A 16,544-nucleotide genomic window follows, 5' to 3' on the forward strand; every position below is an offset into this window, starting at 1 on the left:
GCTGTACACAACTTGTACATTCACACCAGCACATTTTTCTAAGTGCTATCTACGTAACATTCACACACACATTCATACTCCGATGGATGCATCGGAGAGCAATTTGGGGTTAGTATCTTGCCCAAGGATATTTGGCATGCAGACTGGGGAAGCCAGGGATCGAACCACCAACCTTCCGATCAGTAGATGACCTGCTCTACCACCTGAGCTACAGCCACCCAGGTGATGCTACTATGCAGGACCGCCCCTGCTTAGCTTCAGAGATCAGATGAGAACAGGCGTGGTATGGCTGTAAGTGAGAGGCTTCCTCGATAACGGGCTGTAACATGTGAAGCTTAGCAGAATATTATATTTTAAAGTGTGTTACATTTGCCAAGTATAAAAGGTCTTTTATAGCGGTTGTCACTCGCTTACGCCACACCACCCTGAACACGCCTGCTCGCGTCTGATCTCGGAAGCTAAGCAGGGTCGGGCCTGGTCAGTACTTGGATGGGAGACTGCCTGGGAATACCAGGTGCTGGAAGCTTTTGCACTTCCACACGCAAACTGCAGAGGGTGTAGCTGCTCACTCAGCAAGGTGAAGGTGACGCTACTATGCAGGACCGCCCCTGCTTAACTTCAGAGATCAGATGAGAACAGGAGTGGTATGGCCGTAAGTGAGAGGCTTCTTCAATAACAGGCTTTAACATGTGAACCTTAGCACAATACTGTAATTTAAACTGTGTTACATTTGCAAGGTATAAAAGGTCTTTTATAGCGGCGTTTACTCGCTTAGGCCACACCACCCTAAACACGCCCGATTGCGTCTTATCTCGGAAGCTAAGCAGGGTCGGGCCTGGTCAGTACTTGGATGGGAAACCGCATGGGAATACCAGGTGCTGGAAGCTTTTGCACTTCCACACGCAAACTGCAGAGGGCGCAGCTGCTCACTCAGCAAGGTGAAGGTGACGCTACTATGCAAGACCGCACCTGCTTAGTTTCAGAGATGAGATGAGAACAGGAGTGGTATGGCGGTAAATGAGAGGCTTCCTCGATAACGGGCTGTAACATGTGAAGCTTAGCAGAATACTATATTTCAAACTGTGTTACATTTGCCAACTATAAAAGGTCTTTTATAGCGGTGTTCACTCGTTTACTGCCACACCACCCTGAACACGTCTGATCTCGGAAGCTAAGCAGGGTCGGGCCTGGTCAGTACTTGGATGGGAGACCGCCTGGAAGCTTTTGCACTTCCAGACGCAAACTGCAGAGGGCGCAGCTGCTCACTCAGTGGAGGCAGCTTCAGGAAAAGTGTCATGACAACACTCCTGATTGCATTTCGCTTCTGTGCAAAACACTGTGTGCTCTCTGTCACTTTAACACTGTCCTGTGAGAAACTAACATGTGTTATTATTGAGACATTACCGCGGGAAAAGCATTTTTGCAGGTCAGTGTTGAAGCTGCAGTTCAAAATAAAGGTTTGCATGTTTTTGCTGTAACATGTGAAGCTTAACACAATATATTTCAAACTGTGTTACATTTGCCAAGTATAAAAGGTCTTTTATAGCCGTTTTCACTCATTTACGGCCACACCACCCTGAACACGCCCGATCGCGTCTGATCTTGGAAGCTAAGCAGGGTCGGGCCTGGTCAGTACTTGGGTGGGAGACCGCCTGGGAATACCAGGTGCTGGAAGCTTTTGCACTTCCACCCGCATACTGCAGAGGGCGTCGCTGCTCACTCAGCAAGGTGAAGGCGGCTACTATGCAGGACCGCCCCTGCTTAGCTTCAGAGATCAGATGAGAACAGGCGTGGTATGGCCCTAAGTGAGAGGCTTCCTCGATAACGGGCTGTAACATGTGAAGCTTAGCACAATACTATATTTTAAACTGTGTTACATTTGCCAAGTATAAAAGGTCTTTTATAACGGTCTTCACTCGCTTACGGCCACACCACCCTGAACACGCCCGATCGCGTCTGATCGCGTAATCTAAGCAGGGTCTGGCCTTGTCAGTAATTGGATGGGAGACCGCCTGGGAATACCAGGTGCCTTAAGCTTTTGCACTTCCACACGCAAACTGCAGAGGGTGCTGCTGCTAACTCAGCAGGTTGAAGGTGACGCTACTATGCAGGACCGCCCCTGCTTAGCTTCAGAGATCAGATGAGAACAGGAGTGGTATGGCCGTAAGTGAGAGGCTTCCTCGATAACGGGCTGTAACATGTGAAGCTTAGCACAATACTATATTTTAAACTGTGTTACATTTGCCAAGTATAAAAGGTCTTTTATAGCAGGCTTCCCTCGCTTTCGGTCATACCACCCTGAACACCCCCGATCTCGTCTGATCTCGGAAGCTATGCAGCGTCGGGCCTGGTCAGTACTTGCATGGGAGACCGCCTGGGAATACCAGGTGCTGTAAGCTTTTGCACTTCCACACGCAAACTGCAGAGGGCACCGCTGCTCACTCAGTGGAGGCAGCTTCAGGAAAAGCTTCATGACAACGCTCCTGATTGCATTTCGCTTCTGTGCAAGACACTGTGTGCTCTCTGTCACTTTAACACAGTGCTGTGAGAAACTAACATCTGTTATTATCGTGACGGTACAGCGAGAAAAGCATTTTTGCAGCTCAGTGTTGAAGCTGCAGTTCACAACAAAGGTTTGCATGTTTTTGCTGTAACATGTGAAGCTTAGCACCAGTGTTGGGACTAACGCGTTATTAAGTAACGCGTTACAGTAACTACGTTATTATTGTGGTAACGAGCACGGTAACTAGTTATTATGCCAAAATCAGGAACGCGTTAGTCGTTACTGGGATTTAGATAGGGTCGTTACTCGTTACTTCGTGTGGTGGCTATCGCGGAGCTTCCACCACAGATTCTGTAACATTGGCAAGTGGTGGAGGCCAGCAGGTAGATGAGGGAAAGGGGACGCAGAAGGAAAAGAGACCCGAGGCGGCCGCCAGTCCAAGTGTGAACTGAACTTCAGGTAAGAAGTTGTGACCTGCAGTCTATCTGGGTCAGATATAAACCAAGTTTAGGTGCAGTTTATTTTCGTTATTCTGACTTTTTCCATACTGCGTACTAGCTAGCATGACGGAGTTTCTATACAGCTGGGTGGGTGCTATGAAGTTAATGATGTTGAACTTTATTTTGTTTGTTGCCAACCGTCCCGTCTGGTATTCAGAGAAAATATTACGCGTTTCTTATTGAGGCGAAAAGGAACAGTTTGTCCCGTAATTCAGCTACAATGAAAAAGGCACAAAGCTGGAGTTATTCTGTCTTTACGCTGCACAGCTGCCTCTTCTTCTTTCATTCTTCCCCCTCCCTCTCCCGTTTCTACTTCAATCATGAAAACTGATCAATGATCAGCTGATCGGCTCTCTTGTTTGTTTATCGCCCACTTTGCGCCAGAAAGAGGAAACCAGCCGATGTCACGCTAAACAACAGCAGCACTTTTAAGCTTGATCAGCTGTTATTAGAATTGATTTAATATTAATTTCTAGTATCAGCTGATGTTTGTTGGAGCCACAGCTGCAAAAAAGCTGCTGGTCATGATATCGGTTTGGTTATCTGGTGAGAGGGAAACATGAAGATGAAACCAGGAGATGTCCTTACTGAATCATCAGAGCTGAACAGGTGATGGAGAAACAGGTTTACCTTTTAGGTGACATAAATGAGTTGAAGGGAAGTTATGAACTGTTTCTGAGAGACAGATAACCCCAGGCTCCTTTTTAGGTAGTTGGCAGCTGGTAACTGTGCAGGTGCGGATCTAGCAAAGTTTTGCCAGGGGGGCCAGGTAGGGCATTAACAGGGAGAGGTGGGCACAAGGAAATACTTTTCTTTCTTATTCTCATTTAAAATGTCTAGCTTTTAAAAAATAATTATCTCAATCTTACAACAAACGATTGATGCATATATACCATCAAAACAGTGAACATCAGTGTCACAACAGCGTTTGTTTTCATTCAAAGGCTTTATGATTTTTCCTATAATGGTGGGCCAGTCTCTAGTCAAAATGCCCGGGCCGATTTTTTGTCCCCGTCCAGCCCTGTATGCAGCTCATCTGCAGTCTGGTGTTACCTACATCTTCCTATTCAGAAGGCAGAATTTCCGAGTTACAGTACAGTAAGTTGAGTACAATCAAAGCATCACGACTGCAGTTTTTGTGTTGGATGTAAAAGGCGCACATGACGCTGTGACGTAGGCTAGAATCATGGCAGCAGTCAATAACGGTCCAGGCGTGGGATTTCTCTCGTGGAAACATGCACATTATCTTTTCCTTTCTATTGGTAGGTGGCACAGTGCACTTGTGGCAAGTAAACAAGCTAGAAGACTGGCAAAGTTATGGAAGCAACACATTAACAAGAGAATTCTGAGTAAAACCAAAGTTACTTTCCCTAGTAACTAGTTACTTTGAAAGTAACGAGTAACTTGAAGTAACTGAGTTACTTTTGATAGAAGTAACTGACATCTTTGAATGACAAATACAAAGCCAGACCTGAAACACCAGAGTTTGAGGAGATGTGCATGGCAGACTTTGCTGCTACTTGCAGGATTGTCTATGGCCAACAGACAAAAGGTAAAGATGTTTTGCCCCTTCTCAATGAGATGGGATTTGTGCAAAGGCGCAAAAACGATAAGCCTGCTATCATCAGATTTCACCGCTGCTCACAAGAAAAACATCCAGAGCAATATTACGGAAGACTGCTTAAACTGTACCTCCCTCATCGTTCAGACCACGAACTGAAAACACCATCGTTGCCAACCTATCAGGCTTTCTATGGTGCTGGCTGTGTACAGCTACCAGGTACTGACCATCTTGAGTACGTGCAACACATTGTCAAAAGAAACAGAGAAAATTATGAGAAAAACAGTGAGGAGATCGAGAGCTCTGTTGAGGAATATGAGCAGAACAGAGGTGTGACTGATGAATGGTGTAATCTGGCACCTGAATCAGATCTCGTAAGGTTGCCACTTGTTGAACAAGAAAGAGAGTGAGACAATGAAAATGAACAGGAAGATGTGCCCGACTACAGCTGTCAGGCTGATGCTTCAACAGAAGTCAGAGCCATCAGGGAACCCCCTGCTATTGATCCCACATTGTTACATCAGATGTTTCAGAATCTGAATAAGAAGCAAGCCTGCATATTTTATGCAGTTAGAGACTGGTGCATTAAAAGAGTCTGTGCTCTAAATCCAGAGTAGTTTTTCTTTTATATTAATGGTGGTGCTGGAACAGGAAAATCGCATCTTATCAAATGCATCTACTCAGAAGCATCTAAGATACTGAGCAAAGTGCCCAGCTATGCAGACGACGTTGACATATCAAAACCCACTGTCCTGTTAACTGCTTTCACTGGGACTGCAGCATTTAACATTTCTGGAACAACACTGCATTCTCTTCTCAAGCTGCCTAGAAGCTTAAAACCTCCCATTCAGGGACTTGGCAATCAGCTGGATGAAGTCAGATCAGAACTTTTGAATGCTGAAATAATCATCATTGACGAAGTGTCTATGGTGTCAAGACATCTCTTTGCATATGTAGATGCAAGACTCAAACAGATCAAAGGGATTCGGAGACCCTTTGGAGGCATGTCAGTCATTGCTGTTGGAGACTTCTATCAGCTACCCCCAGTGCGACAGTCTAAACCTCTCTGTGTGCACGACCCGTCCGAGATCGACCTGTGGCGGGAGCATTTTCAGATGATCTCTCTGACTGAGATTATGCGTCAGAAAGATGATGTTGTCTTTGCTGAGATGCTGAACAGAATTCGTGTGAAAGGAAAGTTGGATGAGCTTTGCGAAGCAGATAGAGATTTGTTGTCAGAGGCCATAACTGAAACAGCCCTTTGTCCGACTGATGTGTTGCACATTTTTGCAACTAATAAAGAAGTGGATGCACACAACTCTTCAACACTGGCTCTGCTCCATACTCATGTCATTGACATCCATGCAGATGATTATAGAAAAGATCCTAGAACTGGCAGAATGGCACTTCAAGACAGACCATTCAAAGGAGGTAAAAACGAGTTACCAGACACACTGAAGGTTGCAGAAGGAGCTCGTGTCATGCTCACCAGAAACATTGACATACAAAATGGTTTGGTTAATGGAGCTTTTGGAATACTACTTAGAGTAGTTTACTCTGAAAATGACCAACACATCATCAAGCTTGGACTTAAAATGGACAATGAGACATCTGGAAGGAATAACCGCACACCAGCAGACGACATGGTGTACATTGAGAGAGCAGAAGAGAATCTGAAGCAGAAAGGAGTGGTACGAAGACAGTTCCCAGTGAAGCTGGCCTTTGCATGTACAATACATAAGGTACAGCTGATGTGACAACCACATCAGCTGTTGTCTCTCTTAAGAGCATTTTTGAGCCCGGCATGGCCTATGTAGCTGTCAGTAGAGTGACGTCTCTCAGTGGACTGTATCTTCTTGATATGGAGGAGAAAAAATATTCACCAACCCAGAAATCACTGCAGCGCTTGAGAACATGAGACAAGCCAACCTTGATGACATGATGCCTCTTCTACATGTGAGACAAACACTGAGCAGGTCAGACGTTTTCACCATTGTTCATCATAATACAGAGGGACTGCCAGCTCACATTAATGACATCAAGAGTCACCATGAATTGTGTCTAGCAGATGTTTTGTGCCTAACAGAAACACACCTGCGGGGCTCTTTTGTCGCAGAGAGTCTCCACTTGGAAAATTACAATTTGTTCAAACGCAACAGACACCTGTCCTACACAAACTTTCCCCAGATGGCAAACAGAAGTGGTGGTGGAGTTGCTGTTTATGTGAAAAGTGACATTCAAGTGCATGAAAAACAGTACATCCATAATGTAACTGACCTTGAATTTCTCGCTTTAAAGGTTGAAGCACCAGTCAGTGCTCTGATTGCAGTTGTGTACAGACCTCCAGACTACACTCTGAGGCCATTCCTGAAAAACCTGGTAAGCCTATTAGACTCATTAGAGATCATGGACTGTCATCCCATCATAGTTTGTGGTGATTTTAATGAGAATGTTTTATCCAGTGCAAATAAACCAATCATGGAGCTGTTTGAGTCTAGGGGATATGCACAGGTCATCACTGCCCCTACCACAGAGAAGAACACACTGCTTGACCTAATTTTCATTTCTCAGCCAGAGCAATGTCTCCATTCTGGAGTCATGAAGACCTACCATAGTTACCATGACCCTGTATACTGTGTATTGTCCTGTGATGATTCATGATCTAGATCTTTGAATACAGTAAGTAATTTCTATATTTTTGAATGACATAAGAAAGTAGAGCGATATTTAAAAGTTGGCTTAAGGAAAAATGCCCTGCATTGCAGTATAATGTTTGAATTGTTTACATAAAATACAATTAAATGAATTAAGTAATGATATCAGTAAAAGATGACAATTTTATTTATTACAGAAAATCTAAAAACCACCTACAGTAATCTATGAATATCAGAAAAATCAAATATACCAGTTTAAAACGAACAGTGTAGGCATATCCTCTCTGCAGCCAGGCTTCAAAATCCTGCCAGGCTGCCCCAGTCTCACTGTGGCTGGGAGGGAGGGTGGACCAGAGGATTGCCCAAACAGCGCATATATGTTCAACAGCTTCTTCGTTGTTTCTGGGAGAACAACACAGACTAAAGGTTTAAAATACCTAATTACAGCAATAATGACAGTTAAGCCACTTTATGTGTCCCTTTATTTTAAAATACTATTTACAAAAATGTTATTGATTTTGGTTTGTTATAATCTTTAAACTTTTTCAAAAGTATACGATTATATTTTTGGACAAATCTTACGATGAAACATACATTTTTATGAGCTTTTATCATGTTTCAGCCAGTGCATTTATCAGGGTGGGTCTGGGTCTGGGATGATAAATGCACTGGCTGATAAATGCACACTTCTGGCCAGAAGTGTTTAAGCAGTGTCACATATGTACTACATATGTGACACTTGCTTTCTGTTACCAGCTGATACCCTACATTTGTATAGACATTGGATCTTGTGAGGCTGGGGAGTTGAGTGGGGGGGGGGGGGGGGTGCGGTGGGAGGTTGTTAGGTTTTTGTTTTTTTGTTTTTTTTAAGATAGACACAGTCCTCCTGTGTCTTCTTCAAGCTTAAAAGCGTAAAAGCCAACTGTGTGAAGCACATAGCAGCCAGAAACTGTAATGCGACAGATCAGAGAGGCGTCATCATCACCATCTTCATTGCCGTACGACCAGAGTGTGAGACTTCACATCTGGAGCACAGGAGACATTCTGTGAAAAGTCTTCCTTCTAGCTTGTCCCACAAGCAGTCGGTGAGATTTACTCGCATCAAAAAGGGTTAATGACATAATTTCCATTAAAACATGTATTAAGTTTTTGTAAAGTGTTTAAATTGTGTTTTCACCTGACCTTAGGAGTGTAGATTGTAATGTCTGTACTCAGGTGTTTCCCTCTGTGATCCATCCCTTTCAGAGCTGAGACACTCAGGACTGAACAGACTGCACAGTTTCTGTGACTGAGCCTCCAAAACACCTTCTTTGAAACCACACATGACAGAAGGGCTTTATATTTGCAGCAGCACTACTACAGGTATTCAGTTTATTACAGGATGTGTTTGTTTCTTAGGACCAGCTCTAAGTGCACACTACCTAACATATACACCTTTCTGTTCATTACAAACCAACTACTCTGGATCATATGGCCAGTTGGCAGGAATGTTGCTGCAGGAAAACACCGGAGATCACCATCATTGTCAGACTGACTGTGCCTCCTCTGTGCAGTGTCAAGAGCCTCCCTAAATGATTGTGTAAGTTAACATTTTCATTATTTTATTCCCTTTGACAAGACAAGTATCACTGATATTTACATTTACAACTACATATGTTCCTGTTTTCTGCTCTTCTTCCAAGGCCTCAGCTATCCTGCTTCTGTGCTGCTTGCCACACATCAAACACTGGCCGGATGACAGGGAGGATCCACTCTGAAGTCACTGGACATGATGAGGATCATCTGGGACTTTATAGTTTCACAGAAACGTTGTGCTCTTTGATTACAGGTTTTAAATGGACATAATGACTGCCTCTCTCTGATCAACAGGCTAAAGGATTGTTTTCATTATTAGAGCTCTGCAGAATGTATGCTTATTTACTATTTCAACACAGAGCAAACCTTTATTTATTTATTTAACATATTTTTATTTGTTTTAATGTTGAATTAACTGTGGGGATTTTTTCAAGTGGGCACTCGGGATGTCATATGACCAGAAATGTGGTAACTGGAATTCAACAGTATGGAAAAAAAATTTGCTAAGAACAAAACACACACAAAACCCCCAAGAGAACTCAAATTCATTCCATGTAATCCAATCTAAAACATTTTAAACTGCTGAACAGCAAAACAAACAGTGTTTTAAAAAAAACAGTGTTAACAGAATGATTATGATGAGTTTTTACCAAAGTTTCAGGTCACATGGCACAACTAGTGTGTAGTGTGGGGTATCAGCTGGTAAGTATAGGTTTTTTATATTTGTGTCCTTAGAGTTCAGATGGATAAAGCCTTGTGTATAATAATTAGTCATAAACACAACTCAAAGGCAGGGACTTACTGAGATAACTAAATTTGGGACTTTGTGTCTGAGCCCAGGTTAAAACACTGTGTAAAAAAGCATTTAGTGGCATGGCTGAACAATGCTGTAAACTATACTTATACTATACTGTACTGATACTTATTTATCCAATTTCACAAAAAGGACTAATGTGTTTATTTGATTATTTGCATGTGTTAAACTGTGTCACTACCTTAGGCTTTCATTTGAATTTACTCAAAAATCTCTATACAGTTCTCTTTTACCACTGTGTGGACTCTGTTTACATTAAAACATAAAAAAAAGAATGAGTAATAAAAAGATGTGTAGACAGATCAGAAGATTAAGAAGACTGATAGAAACAGCTGTTCAGCCATGTTCTAAGAAACCAACACAATTTAAAGGTTCAGGATTGTGGTTTTAAAAGTTGAATTTTCATGTATTTCATATGTTGCTTATTATTTTTATTTAGTTAATTAATTTAGTTATTTTTATTTATTCTCCTGTGAAGTGTTTAACAAAAAAAAAGCTACTTTAATTTCAATTTTATTTGTTTATTAGTTTGTAATTTGTTCTTTAAGAATGGAGTCTGTGCCAAAACTAAAGTTGAACAGACACATGACAGGATCAGATTATTAACACCTTAAAACATTGTAAACGTCTCTTTTTAAAATGATTTTTATTCTATTTTGGAAAAAAACAAAACATTTGTTGAATTAATTTAAGTCCTTTTCAGAAAGAAGCTGTAAAATATGGCTTAAGATTTTTATGTTATTTTCTGTGACATACAAAACAAATTGATGCATGTAATACCATTAAACATGATATACACATATGTATATGTCTGAAAAACATTATGCTTTATATTAAAGCTTGTATTTTCTCCAGAATGTTTGTTCATCTTTTCAGTTCAATTCAACAAATTTGTTTTTACATTTATTTTTTTTATTTATTATTTTATGAATTTGAGATTTATAATACATAATTCCACTCTTTAAGTGATTAGAAGAATATGAACTTTTGTTATTCATTCAGAGGTTTTCTGACTACATTTTCTTTTGTCATTACGCATCTTTTTCTAATTTACATTTTAAACATGTTCAGCTATTTTCCAACTTCTGTGTGAAAATCAGCTTTCAAAAGTTCAGCACTTTTGTTTTCAGGTTAAAAATTCTGTATTTTCCAGCTAATTCAACATTTTTAGCTTAATATTCAGTAATTATTTCATTTCAGTGCATACATTCAGATTCAAGCATTCACACTGCAGTTTCTTCAGAAAATGCACTTTCTAGTTTGCTGCCCCAAATTTTTGCATTTGGGGCAGCACAGTGGTTAGCACTGTTGCCGCACAGCAAGAAGGTCCTGAGTTCAATTCCACCATCAGGCCGGGGTCTTTCTGTGTGGAGTTTGCATGTTCTCCCCGTGTTTGCGTGGGTTCCCTCCGGGCACTCCGGCTTCCTCCCACCGTCCAAAGACATGCAGATTGTGGGGATAGGTTAATTGGATAATCCAAATTGTCACTAGGTGTGAATGTGCGAATGAATGTGAGTGCGAATGGTTGTCTGTCCATGTGTGTTGGCCCTGCGACAGACTGGCGACATGTCCAGGGTGTACCCCGCCTCTCGCCCTATGACAGCTGGGATAGGCTCCAGCGCCCCCCGTGACCCTGAAAAGGATAAGCGGATGGATGGATGGAGGATAGTTTTGCATTTGTTGTTTGGCTGAGTGTGTCAGGCAGAAACACTGGCAAGGCCTGTAAACACTGTTATAGTGGAATAAAGAAGTTGTTTTGTTTCATCCCCACCAATGTTTTTGTTTTGTTTTTAAATTAGATATGTAGTTTTTCTGAGCAGGGCCTACTGCCTTTCTTTTTGTTAGCAGTTTGAGTAAATGAGTCGCAGCACTCTGAGGAGGGTGCATTTGTTCACAGCTGGCAGAGGGTGAGAAATGTTTGTTTATGGACTAGTGTGGTGTCGACCTCCTGATGTGTTGCTTTTAGATTAGTTTTATTCTTTGTTTCAGCCATGTCTCCTTGGTTATGTGTCACGTGTTTCCTGTCTGTGTTGTGTTCATGTTGTCAAGGTTGGGTTATGTCTACATCTCCATGTTTCCTGTTTTATTTTGAACATGGCAACTAGATTTTCAATGCGTTTTTGTTTCACTTTGGCATCATGTTGATGTGTGTCAGCTGTGTCTCCCCAGGTGTTTCCACTTTCCTGCCTTCTGTGTGTTTTAGTCCTCTGTCTTCCACTATTCAGTCCGTCTTGTTTCAAGTTTCTCCAGGTTTACGTCTTGTTTTCTGTTCAGATTCATGCTCATGGGTTTTTATGTTGTGGGGTTTTGTCAGGTTTCATAGCCAACCTTAGTTTAGTAAAGCAAAGGAAGCATAGGAACAAGCTGAGACACTAGCTTTGGTTTCCTTATTTACTATGCTGGGCATTGTTCAGATACAGAAACGTGACATGATGTAACCTCTTGTAGACTATGATGTAGTCTGCAATAGGTTGTAACAAGGCTGCTAGATGGTTGATAAAACTCTTTCCATATAACAGCTGGAAAATTTTCCTCTGGTATCTTAGTAGTTGGGAATCCTCTGTCACAGGGGATTATCTGCCTTTAGGATGCGGGGGAGACTGTACCATTATTTTGGAAGTACAGAGATGTGACCAGTGCTCTACTGCCAACTGACAGTGATGAACTTTGAACTGCAAGAGAATGTTTATACTGACATGTCAACTCAGCAGTCTACCCCTGACCGTAAAAGAGGGAGGTCAAACGTGCTATTATAGTGACTTGGTTCAAGATGTCTGTTTTCCTTAATGACTTCAAAGCAATGTTCAAAAGGACAGCTGCTGTTCTGGTCAAACCACTATGTTGCTTAACCTTTACTCTACATTAGAGCTGTATGACATGATGATGAGCATGCTTAGAATGACTTATTTTTACAGGCTAAAGAATCTCATAGTCAAGGTGTGCGACCACTAGAAGGAGCAGTTGCTCTTCCCCGTGAGTACACAATCCAGCTTTGTTCTAGAATTAAAGCGTACATTGAAGGTTTGGAAAGTTTAATGTCTTTTCTAAACAAAACTAAAGAAATTAGCTGATGCATTTTTTTTAATCCGTTGACTAAAAGACAGCAGTGGAAGGAAAGGCTCATTGCTGTAGTTATGGGCTTGGGCAACATGGGAGGCCTGATGGGAAAAGAAGGCATGTAGTAAACCTACTAGTATATACATGTATCTATATGTTTAAAGATCTCACATTGTGCCCTCTGTGTTAACGTCTTCAGGGATGGGCAGGATGAACGGTAAGGACGTTTTGAGAACCTACTCAGCACTCAGAACAAGTGTGGAACAGTTTCACGTTTTGCTGGATGTCTGGTTGTTTCATCTCGTGCATTGTCAGAGATGGACTGTGGGATTGGAGGTGCTTTCGACAGGGAATATGGGCCAAATGTAATGGGAATGTCTCACAGTAAGTTCGGAGACTCCTTTGAAAGACGAAGGGGTTGGTATTTATAGGGTTTTGTTTGAAAGCCACTGATGCTTACTTGCACTCATGCATTTTTCTCCTCTCTTCGCCCACTTTTATAGGAAGCTCCCATGGAGCCCACGCTGTGGTCGTCGCATTAGACTTTCTCTGGCGTCCTAGAACACGTGACGACCATGGCGAAAAAGATCTGCTCCTGCCGTGACTGCCGCTCTTAAATAAAAGTGTAAATTTTGCTGGTCTGTGAGTTTGATTAATCTGAATCTCGTCCCCAAATTGCCACATTTGAATGAAGCAAACTACAAAGTTAAGAATGCGAAATCATTCAGGTTGAAAACTCAGTATGATAATTAATATATTTTGAATGTTCTAATAGTGTTTTAGGCTGCATCTTAATTTGAAAACCTTTGTCACTGTCAAAGGTGCACTGTGAGGAACAAAATCCTCCGTCCCTCATGTTTTAGAGCAAAATGGAAAGTCCTCCAATAAACCCAAAAGACAATTATTGCACCTGATATATGCTGAAAAAAAAAATCAAGTCTGAATTCTTTCATCTTTAATTAAATCATCAGCGTTGCTGCTTTACCAGGTGTAACAATTAAGTTTAACATCCATGCATCCATGAAAACAGAATTTATTAAATGTAACGGAGTTAGAAGTTAACAGGAAGTTAGCTCGCTAGTTTACACCTAAACATTTCATACCATGTTCTGACAGAGATTTTTGAAACTAATTCAAACGTACAGCTCTGCTACCACTTCCAACATAAATGAAGACAGAAAACTAAACGGCAGTGGCGTTTTCAGGGTTACTGAAGTTGGACTACATGGTATATAATGGTCGTGTCCAAATTCATGGGCTGCATCCTCCTGAGGACCCGGCCTTCGCGGTCTACGTGGGCCGGGTCCTCAGGAGGTCGGGTAGGCCGGAAGTAAACGGCTGTGGAATTGGATGGTCTAGCCTTCTCGATCTACTCCCGCCCTTAATTCGGAGTATTTCCGGTTGTCAGCGCCACAGCACGAAAATCGAAAATGGACCCCGAAATCTTTCTCCGTTTTTTGTGTTCATTTTTAATTATCAACGAGCTGAAAAAACTGTGTCGCGGTCGTCATCGCCGGCATGTTTTGTACTCCAGGCTCATCAGAGAAAATCATATCCAGGTAAAACTATTAATCTTGATGCATTTAGGAATTACTTAGCTAGTTTTATGGATAATTTCAGTGACTGAATGACGGCGGTCATTCAAAATATATGAACAAAATCTCTTAGAAAATGTTCTTCTATAAGTTTACATTTATTTTCAATTATTTATATGATCTGTTACTTATTTTAGTACATAAAATAGCAGTAAAATTGTCAGAAAGCTGAAAATAGGGTTATTTTTGAGTTCACAAAAAAGCTTAGCTAAACAGATGAAATGTATAAAATGTTATTCCTCAGTGTTAGTATATTTTACTCAAGCTTAGTAATCAGAATAATGCTTTGATGTAATAAAATAAATGAAGTCATACCTTTCTATTAAAACTGTTTATGCTGTTCTCCACCTTTTCCTTAACCAGACAAGGCCGTTGTACTGCAGGATTAACCAAAGTGTACCAGTCCTGGACCGTTTTTTTAGCCAGGAGGATCCAAGGCCTGATTTTCGGCTAAGCAGGGAGTCTCTGGCAGTGTTGTTAAATCTCCTGAACCAGGATCGGCGGCATGGATGGGGTGCCACAATTGAGATCCTAGTGTTTCTTTTCTGGTTGGCAAGTGGAGCATCCTACAGGGTGGTCTCAAGAGTGTTTGGGATGCCGCGTTCTACTGTCCACTACATCGTCCACAGAGTCACGAAAGACGTGTTGGCCATTCGCTACCAGGTCATCCACCTCCCAACAACCCCAGAGGACCTGGAGGTAGTGTCCCGTGGGTTTGCAGGGCTGGCACGCCACAGAGCCTTTATGAAAGCGGTGGGTGCAATCGACGGCTGCCACATACGCATCAAGTGTCCAAGTGGCCCTGATGGTCAGTGCTATAGGAACAGAAAGCTGTTTCCATCAATCATCTTGCAGGCGGTTTGTGACCATCGGGGCCGCTTCATCGACACGTACGTGGGCTGGCCTGGGTCGGTGCATGATTCCAGGGTGCTCCGCCACAGCCCACTCTACAGACAGTCAGTCTACCCTCCTCCAGGGCATTTCATCCTCGCAGATGGAGGGTACCCATGCCTCCAGCGTCCACTCCCCCTCATCACACCCTACAAGAGGCCAGGCCAAGGTGTGGGAGCCCAGCGCTTTAACAGCCATCATTCCAGGGCACGCTCCATAATAGAGCGTGCTTTTGGGATGATGAAGAACAGGTTCAGGGCCATCTTCCTGCAAGCGCTGGAGGTGCACCACACCTTTGTACCTCATGTAAGTGACCACCCAATGTCAAATTAATTGTGTATATATATATATGTGTGTATGAAAGAATAATGTGTATATGTATATCACTACAGGTAGTAACAGCATGTGCCATCCTCCACAACATTTGCCTCAGTGCTGGCGACATTGTGGCTCCTGAGGATGAACCTGAGGAAGATGGAGCAGAGGATGATGAGGGGGAGGCTGGATTGGAGGCAGTCAGTGGTGCTCTGTGGCGGGACCAGCTGTCTGCCGAGGTGTCTGCCCTGGAGGATGTACCACCAGACCATGACTACTGTTAACAGGCAAGTAAACATTTATCTAAGCATCTTTTTTAATACCACTTTTTCAAACTGTTGTCTGCTACAGAGTCACACGTATTATACTAGTAGTGAATCCACTTTCTCTGGTTTGCATATTTCTGAAAAACCTCTTAGTGGTGTGGCAGCCGTCGATTGAGTCAGCCCTGCAAACCTGTGGATGGACGATGCAGTGGACAGAGGGAGGAAGCATCCTACAACTCTTTGCAGACCACCCTGTGCGATTCTCCACTTTCTGACCAGAAAAGACAAACCGCGGGTCACAGTTGCAGCACCCCATCCATGTCTGATCTTCTTTCGGCAAATCCAGCAACACTGCCAGAGATTTTCTGTTTGTGTGATCTTTCAAAGTATATATTCTTTTAAAAACGGTCCAGGAACAGGTCACTTTGGTTAATCCTGTGTGAAAATTTGTAAATATTTGTATATATTTTTCCTTCTCTGACTAAAATTCATGTTTTAGAAATATTCTTGTTTTATTGTTATTTACCTTTAAATGTCCATTTAAAACTCTTCAAAGTTTATGTTCATACATGTTAAAAACTGTAAATAAAATGAGTTCAGTGAAATCTGTTTTCATCAATATATTCATAATGAAAAACTTAAAATAACACAGAAAAAGGTAAGAAATGTATTTTAAAAAAAAAGAATATCTGAAGGCACAACCAATTTGGGGACTAATTTTCATTAATCAAAAACTTTTAGTATGACATAACAAATAGAACAAAGTAAGAACATTATCTGAATATATTTTTAAGTTATTTAGGAACTAATTTT

The 16,544-nt window shown here is 41.9% G+C and overlaps 4 pseudogenes; all 4 read left to right on the forward strand.

Annotated features, from left to right (window-relative positions):
• Positions 1-408: 408 nt before the first annotated feature.
• LOC146523758 (5S ribosomal RNA) lies at positions 409-526 on the forward strand (annotated as a pseudogene).
• A 243-nt stretch (positions 527-769) lies between these two features.
• Positions 770-887, forward strand: LOC146523759 (5S ribosomal RNA; annotated as a pseudogene).
• Positions 888-1,558: 671 nt separating this feature from the next.
• Positions 1,559-1,677, forward strand: LOC146523760 (5S ribosomal RNA; annotated as a pseudogene).
• A 603-nt stretch (positions 1,678-2,280) lies between these two features.
• LOC146523761 (5S ribosomal RNA) lies at positions 2,281-2,399 on the forward strand (annotated as a pseudogene).
• Positions 2,400-16,544: the final 14,145 nt, after the last annotated feature.

Source organism: Neolamprologus multifasciatus, chromosome 2 (assembly GCF_963576455.1).
Source record: "Neolamprologus multifasciatus chromosome 2, fNeoMul1.2, whole genome shotgun sequence".
Lineage (NCBI taxonomy): Eukaryota > Metazoa > Chordata > Actinopteri > Cichliformes > Cichlidae > Neolamprologus > Neolamprologus multifasciatus.